A 7,388-nucleotide genomic window follows, 5' to 3' on the forward strand; every position below is an offset into this window, starting at 1 on the left:
TGGGCATTAAATATAATGTATCAAAATTAAGTGTTTTCCGTTGACATTTTTATAGAATCTGAGAACAAGTGTTTTGACAAAAGATACTGATTATAGAATGGATCCTATGCCTTACTGTATGACATGTTGGTCTGTCATCAAATGATTTTAATTGAAATCAGCTATTTAAATGGCCTTACCTTCCTAGCAGTTCTTCTATTTATATGAACTCATTTATATCTAAAATTCCAATGTGGGTGGAAAATAGCAATTTAACTGGATTATCTCCCTTTCATTCTATGGAATACTCTAGTGTTGTCATGAAAATTACAGTTATGTTTAAGCCATTTTTACTATCACTATATTTTTTAGTAAGTAGTGACAAATGGAAAGCACTCACAGGAAATTGAAATGCTGAAACAAATTGAAAAGTAAGCCAAAGCATTTTAAGAAAATGCTAACACAGAGAGAAATAAATCCCTTTTTCAAGTAGGGATAGTGAATAAATCACATCAGCTTCATATTGGCTTTCAGATTGGTTTCAGTATCTAACATAAACTTTCAGAAAATACAGATAATGAAATGCCAAGGCATTTCTATCATTTTAATTTGAGCAATAGTAATTGCTAGTCATTATTATTTTAATTTTAATAAAATAATGCATTAACTTCCTTCAAGATGAAGTGGCTGTAAATTACTACCTAGTCCTCCTTTCACAATAGAATTTCTCTAATTGTTTAGATGTAAAAGCTCATCACCTTTACCAAAGAGTATCAAGCAGATAAAATTAAAGCAAACTTTAATTACTGGTGAATCTTCTCTGTGATTAGAAAATGCACTTGTACTTAAATTTAGTTACTTTTCCTGATGGAAACATGATGATTTTAACTCTCTTTAGTTTGGGGTCCTGGAAAAATATCTGTGGGGTGGAGAGAAGGTGACTCATTTTGAGTTGTGTTGGTGGAATCACATCTCATTATCCCTCCCAAAACAGCAACCGTGCCATTAACTTTTTGCTTTATGAGAAATAAGACATGTTGATAAACATATAAAAATGAATGTTACAACCCAAAATTTCATACTTGTTATTTGCACTAAATTTCTATTTTATGGTTAAAATGCCCTTCCAACCTCACTCTTCTATTGCCTGTATTTGGCATGAGGTTGATTTCTCTCTGCAGATGATGCATGCTTGAGCACAGTGATGAAACAGAACCAGTCAGAATCCTCACTATGAATTATCTACTTATATAGATGAATATGAGACCAAGGAGCAAAGGGAGACACAAAAGTAGACCCAAAAAATGTGAAGGAAACTCCTTGATTATATTTTCAGGGCCCAATATCTAACCATATCTGAAAATAATTTATTAATATTTCTAAACTCAGAATTTTATGAAAATAATTTTTTATTCTTTCATTTTCAGTCTTCAAAAGTTTTACTAGCCTGCTTTCATGAACCACAATCTGTATTTAATATCCCTGTTTGGTTTCCAAATGATGTAAACCCAGCCATAATTGTTCACCATTTTACAATCCAAACACTGAAGAACTATTTGCCAATAGTTGTATTCAACAAAGGCTATCACAAGTAATACATCCCTATAACATGCAGATAGTTGAATCAGCATAAGGTCTCAGATGGGTGGCTTCTGATAGAAGGGATTGCTGAATTTGTTTTATGCTGAAGGAAAGCCACTAAATAATAATAATACTAATAGTTCAACTGAGACTTCACGAAATATGGTAGACACTGTTAGAACATTGGTGTACATTTACTACTACTGCCTGTGGTCTTCAGTGACCACCGTGACGTTAGTATAATAAAAACAGACTGAATCATAGTCCCGAGACTTAAAAAAGTCATGTACATATTTCAATTTCATTTTATTTTTTAAATTTTCTTAAGATTTATTTATTTAGAGAGATTAGGGGTGTGGAAAGGCATAGGGAGAGAGAATCCTGAAATAAACTCCCCACTGCAGAAGGAATCTGACATGGAGAGCTATCCAAGGACCCTGAGATCATGACCTGAGCCTAAATCAAGAGTTTAATTCTTAATGGCCTAAGCCAAACAGGTGCCCCTGAATTTCACTTTAATAAGTCTTATAGGAATACATTGCAGAGTAGTTATGGTGAGAATTTTGCTTCTCACCATTTTACACCTACTTTTTTTCCTACCATTTGCCCTCCTAACACAAAGGAAAGGTAGAAATGTAATTATTGTTTCAGCGCCTTTAAAATTAGGAATGGTTGCCTGAGGTGGGTAAGTGGATGGGGTAACTAGGTGATAGGCATTAGGAAGGCCATGATATGATGAACAGTGGGTGTTATATGCAACTGATAAATTATTGAACAGTACATCTGAAACTAATTATGCACTATATGTTAGCTACTTGAATTTGAAATAAAAAAGAAAGTAAATAAAATAAAATAAGGAATGGAAGCAGCTCTACTTATGAATTTAACGAACAGTGGCATAATTGTTTTTCAGCTTACAAAATGGATACAGTTCAATGACTGTATGACCAGATATTAGGAAACATAAAAGTTTAAATAAAACTTAAACAGTGAAAAACAAAACTAGTATTACACTATGTTCTCTTAGAATTCAGGAACTGCCTTCAGTATGGGCAAATTTGTGGCTTAATGCCTCCTAAATTTTATTTTCAGTAACATCCTCTCACTGAATCCTGGCAGAATATAACAGTATGAAGGGACATTAAGATCATAGGTCTTTTTTGTAATGAAGTGATAGACTATCTTATTTCTTCTTACTTCCTTCCTCAGTATATCACTTTGAGTAAATGCTGAAGACTGTAATAAATTGACATCATATTTTCGAACCCTCTCTTTTATGCTGAAGGTCGTTTGGATAAGCATTTGCCGGTAGTTTCCAATAAGATGCTATTGTCTAGATAATACTTAAAGTAAAATTTGTCAAGGAGCTTATTTTTGGAGGTGGGATTAATGCTAGTTATGCACAGAAATACACAGCTACTTTGAGATGCAGTTTTAGAAAATAATGAATTGTGATATTAAGGCATCTATTCATTCTAATGATGTATATGTTTTAATTTAATGTTAAATATTCTTAAGTAATGTAAAGTCAACTAGATCCTTCTTGAATTTATTTTTTTGTAAAGCTTTAAGCACATTCAATGCTGAATACTTTTAAGAATTGAGAATAACTGGGTGCCTGGCTGGCTCAGTAGGCTAAGCACTTACCTTGGGCTTCAGTCATGATCTCCAGATCCTGGGATCAAGCTCCTCATCATGCTAAGTCTCTCTGCTAAGCGGCAGCCTGCTGCTTCCTCTCCTTCTGCCGCTTCCTCTGCTTGTACACATTCTCTCTCTCTGACAAACAAATAAATAATAGGTTTAAAAAAAAAAACCCTAAATCAAAACAAATTAAAAATGAGAATAACTAAAACATATAATCAAGAGTTTGTAAAATTACATGACATTATAGATTCACAGGTTGAGCAAATTCATTTATTCAGGCAATCGCTCTATCTCCCAGCCAATCAAACCAGTAAGGTCTCAACACAAGGATGGGACTCCAGAGAAAAACAAGAATCTGAATGTCGACTATGTCACTCAGTGGTTGTGTGAATGTGGGTAAGTTGCTTAACTTCTCTAAGTCTCAGTTCTCTTGTCTGAATAATGAGAATATAACTGGAAAGTGTGGAGAGCCATGCAGCAGGAGCAAGGAGTCACGTACTAAGCGAGGCCTGAGGAGTGGGAGGAGTGAGAGATTAACCCAAGGACTGTGAGTGCATTCGCGGGTGACGTTTGATAGATACCAGGAGTCAAGGGAAAGGCACATGATCTGTAATACAAAGAAAACCTATGGAGTCACATACGTGCTCACGAGCATGATGCGTGCACATAGATAGTCCTTCTGATTGGTAGTTTTGTTAGTCGTGGTATACTCTGATTGGATATAGTTCACACTTGGTGGAGATATACTTGGGGGTCTTAGACTGGATGAGGGGTCCCCGGCTGAAGATTGTGAATAAAGAAGTTTGCCACTCACCTCGCCTACGGGTCGTTCTTGCGGGTCGAGAGCGACAACTGGTGCCGACAACCCGGGAAACTGTCCGCATCGCAAAACGGAGATTGAGATAGAGCAACGATAAGGATGCACCTGCTCCACTCTGGGTGCCGGAACGCCTCACCAGGCTGGTGGCCGTGGAACCTGTGGAGGATGCTGCTAATGATGATGATAGCAACGACGACTGTCCTGCAGCCTGTTCATGAAGGCGGAGCCAGTTCAACTGTGGTCGAGACAAGAGACTGCCCAGCTTCAAGCCCTTCTTCAAATGGCTCAGCATAGAGTGCAATCTTCTCACCCTAACTCATGTTTGTTACTAACGCTTATTTTAATGCAAGCTTGCTAAAAGCTTTATGAGCCCTCTTCCTATCTCATTTCCCCTCTCTGACGCATGCATGGTATGTTATAGGATCTATTATAGGTGTGCTAATAGTGGTTGTTATTTTTATATGCCTTTTACCGGGTGCGGCTAAAATTATACTTGTAGAAGTTTACAAGTTGAGAGCCATCGTGCGTAAACAACAGCAGGTCCATCATGGGAAGCTCAAAGAGCGACCTTAATCGCCACATAGGTGCCCTCTGACCCTGGTATTATAAGAAAGTGTTTGACATTATTCCTCCTCAGGCTGGAAAAACAAACAAGCCTAATGAGAGTGACTCTGATGTTCTTAAAGCTGTTGCTGCTAAAACACATGGCAGACTTAGCCATGGTGGCTCCAGAGACTAGCCATTCCCCCTCAAAATTATAGCTGGCAATGCTGGATCGGTAGCCAAAGACGGGTAAGACTGATCCCTCACCATAGCAACCTAAGACAGGGGCTCCTCGGCTAGGGGGAGTACCCGATGACGGGTAAGCATGTGTGCAGAGGATTGGCGACCTAAGACAGGCACGATCCCTGCCATATAAAAATACAAAAAGGGGGAGCTGTGGAGAGCCATGCAGCAGGAGCAAGGAGTCACGTACTAAGCGAGGCCTGAGGAGTGGGAGGAGTGAGAGATTAACCCAAGGACTGTGAGTGCATTCGCGGGTGACGTTTGATAGATACCAGGAGTCAAGGGAAAGGCGCATGATCTGTAGTACAAAGAAAACCTATGGAGTCACATACGTGCTCACGAGCACGATGCGTGCACATAGATAGTCCTTCTGATTGGTAGTTTTGTTAGTCGTGGTATACTCTGATTGGATATAGTTCGCACTTGGTGGAGATATACTTGGGGGTCTTAGACGGGTCAGGGGTCCCCGGCTGAAGATTGTGAATAAAGAAGTTTGCCACTCACCTCGCCTACGGGTCGTTCTTGCGGGTCGAGAGCGACAGGAAAGAATCAATGAGATAGATTATATAAAGCCACTTTAACCTCACTTAGTGACTAATAAGCACACTTACATACTTGCTATTCCTGTTTGTAGATTATTGTTACTATTATGTCTTTTAATATACAAATCTAAACTAAATATATTCAAGTAATGCACCATTGATTTCCAATTAGATAAAAGTATATATTTAGCAACTAAATTATTTCATTAAGTTCTGTTTTGCATCATTCATTTATGTAACTATTAAGGTTTAATATCTTCTAAACTTCCATGTTCAAAAAAACAAACATTTATAAATGGATACAAAATAGTATTTAAGAGAAAAAAATTCAACTATGTTTGGAGTCCTGGCTGTACTTCTTCCCAGCCATGTGACCATAAGAAGTTACGTGCACTATCTGTGCTCAGGGTGTCCTTAGAATGATGGAGCATAGGTAAATATTTTTTGCAAAGATCCTATCCATATAGATCATCTGAGTGTCTCTAAATTATCATGCCTGCCACTTTCTGTCACTAGTTGTGCACTATTCAATGAAAGAAATGGCATAGTGGTAAGTGGGAGTGATTAACTTGCCAGACTGCTCCCCTGGAATCAGAGATGAGCATCACTAGGCTCTGGGACATCACTATACATGTGAATGTCCAAGCCTCTTTCCATATCTGATGAGTTAGGAAAAGGTATTCGAGAGAGTGCCGTAAGGAAAGGAGTAGAGACTGGGTCTGAAATGGGAACCAGGCTGGGCTCAGGATTCCCTACTCAGATGATACCACTGGTACAGACCTGTGCCAGAGAGGGGCTTTTTTGAAGAATGCCCTCATAAGTATGGGATTTCATGAATCCTGGTGTAGCATGAGCCAAGGTAGCACCCCTGCTCACCTATATATGAGATCAGGACTGCTCTGAGCAAGATACCCCCCAGCTAGAAGATGATGATATGAATATTTAATTTAATATAATGTTATAACATGCTTCAGAGAAGCCACTGTGCATAAGGTTCAGCACAGCTCATGACATAGTTATATGACTATTAAATATAAATAGTTTCAAATCGTGAAGGTATTTTAAAAATAAAAAATACAGACTCTTTTATAGTTCATAAGCATGAAGATTGGATGTCCATTCTGTTGCATGACATGTGCATTCCTCAAACCTTGCCACAACCATGTTGGCACATTATCTATCTGATGTTGAAAAAGAAAAAAAATCAAAAGTACACAAAACTCTACAGAAATCAAATGTAAGAAAAAATCTACCCATAATTCCACTGTTTATTCCTGACTTATGATCATATGCTGTTTAATTTATAAAAATTATAAATAGTTAAAAACGCCCCTTGACTCCACCAATGACCAAGATAATTTAAAAATAAATTTTAGATATTCTTTGCTAAAAAAATAAAAACCTTGAGAATTTGAAATTTCTCACCTTACTGTGCATCAGAATCATGAGAAGAGCTTGTTAAAAGATGACGGGGACTCAACTTGAGAGTTTTTTTTTCTGTAGGCAGGACTTCACAATTTACATTTCTAAGAAGTCCCTACATTGATTCAAATGCCTTGGTGTAGGGACCACATTGTTATGAGTTATTCTGATAATAGCATCACTGCCCCATTTTTTCTTTTCTATTTGATTTTGTAAAGAAGATTTAATTAATTTATTTAAAAGAGAGAGAGAGAGTGTACAGGAGCACAGACGAGAAGTGGGAGGAGCAGAGGGAAATGGAGAAGCAGAATCCCCACTGAGCAGCATCTCAGGACCCCAGGATCATGACCTGAGCCAAGGCAGCCATCCAACCAATTGAGCCATTTAGGTGCCCCTTTTTTTCTATTTGTTAATTAGTTCAGATTTTTCCAAGGTGGTACTGAGAAACATTACTTTTATCCACAAAACAAATCTTCAAATGTTTCAGAAAGTAATTTCCTTTGTTCCATGCCTTCCACCATTTGTAATTCATTGCCTTGATTTATACATATATAGTTACATCTTTAATTTTATATATAAATATGAATTTATAAATATTTACATATAGTTAAATT

General features: G+C 37.5%; 1 non-coding gene across 1 annotated transcript; it reads left to right on the top strand.

Annotated features, from left to right (window-relative positions):
• Window positions 1-6,432: 6,432 nt before the first annotated feature.
• Window positions 6,433-6,539, top strand: LOC116581870. The gene has a single exon (XR_004282277.1). It is a non-coding gene; the product is annotated as a small nucleolar RNA U13 (small nucleolar RNA).
• Window positions 6,540-7,388: the final 849 nt, after the last annotated feature.

The sequence above is a fragment of the Mustela erminea genome, chromosome 1, assembly GCF_009829155.1.
Source record: "Mustela erminea isolate mMusErm1 chromosome 1, mMusErm1.Pri, whole genome shotgun sequence".
In the NCBI taxonomy this organism is placed as follows: domain Eukaryota; kingdom Metazoa; phylum Chordata; class Mammalia; order Carnivora; family Mustelidae; genus Mustela; species Mustela erminea.